The following is a 1,572-nucleotide window of genomic DNA, read 5'->3' as shown; positions in this document are numbered from 1 at the left end:
AAGAGAACTGTGCTAAATAAACTACACCTAAACTCGGTTTATATCTGACCAAATAGAGTGCAGTCATAACTTCTTACCTGAAATTCAGTTCACCTCACGCTCCTGCCTTCGCTTTCCCTGATCCACGATTGACCTCCGCGTTAGCAAACCTGCCCGGCCTCGATGTCTCTTGCGCATGTCCTTTCTGTCACACACCGGTGGATAGCTGCCCACTGTTGTAGCTCACCACCAAACAACTCAGTTATTTTTTCCACATCCAGCTTAACTCCGATTCTATGCGAGCATTTGCGAGAGACCGGGGAGGTGAAACGACAGAGAGAGTCCTCGCTATCCATTTGCAGCCAAGTGCGGCAGCTAGCTATAGCCAGCTAGGTAGCCGGCTAGCTGTCAGGCAGGACGACGTAGTCAGAGCACTGTCGCTAAATATGATGTCTTGATAAAACAAGCAGATATTTGAAGTTTACACACCTACATTCTCGCCTGAAAATATCTTAAAAGCTTATTTTGTGACTAGAAACACGAAATAAAAGACATATAAAACGAAGTGGTGGCCGCCATTGTTCACTCTGTAGAGGCGTGCTATGAATTGTGGATATTGATTTCCACCAAGCATTACCGTAACTTTTGAATGATTTGCGCAACCTTAAAAATTCCAAGGCTCTGAAAGCAGACGCTGTGCGCACCGTTGAAATTGTCATCATTACGTAATCCAAATAAGGGTACACAGGCTGTACCACTCCCGCATACCACTAGAGAGAGCCAACACACCACAAATGAAGTCTGTTTATTTGGCGCCAAAAGATGAATTGGCCTAAATTTGCACTAAAATATTAATATTAAAAAACTTATAAAAGTTATAACACCAAAAGTCATAACATAATAGTCCAGCTCCAGCCGCACAAAATGATCTAACATATGTACCCTAATGTCAAACTGTTTGCAGAGGAGCGCGGGAAAATTTTCACTAAAATATTAATATTTAAAAAAACTATAAAATTCATAAACACCAAAATCATAGCACACCATTCCAGATCCGGCCGCACAAAATGAGGTAACATATATGAAGCTTGTCTCAAAACTGCGGGCGAGATTCGCTGCAAAATTTCAGGCGGAAACTGGAGAATAATAATAATAACTAGAAAGCGAAATTTCAGAAGAAATTTTATGTGCCTATGCCGCTGCTAATCACTGTAGTTGCCATTCATACGGCTACAGAAGCAAAACTCAGAAGAGCAGCCATTCTCCACCATAATTATGGTAAAAACAAACACCGCTCGCGCCTCACAGATGACAGCTTACAGTTGGGTAAAGATGAGGTCACTTTGTACAGCCCCGATTTGCAGACGCTGTGCACACAGGTTCATAAGCAGAAGTCCTTGTACCACGGCAGACCCCGACAATGTTTGCACGAACACACTTGAACCAGTACGTTATGGACCACTTTTCACACATGGTTGGTGTACCCTCCCAGCCAGCCGTAGCTTTTCAACTCACAGCCCGACACACACCCAAAAAACAGCCGAGAGAGCACAGACTACCCCGAGAGGTTTGCAGATGCCCCCAGTGGGTCCA

The sequence above is a fragment of the Oreochromis niloticus genome, linkage group LG1, assembly GCF_001858045.2.
Source record: "Oreochromis niloticus isolate F11D_XX linkage group LG1, O_niloticus_UMD_NMBU, whole genome shotgun sequence".
Taxonomy (NCBI): domain Eukaryota; kingdom Metazoa; phylum Chordata; class Actinopteri; order Cichliformes; family Cichlidae; genus Oreochromis; species Oreochromis niloticus.
This window is presented reverse-complemented; position numbering follows the sequence as displayed.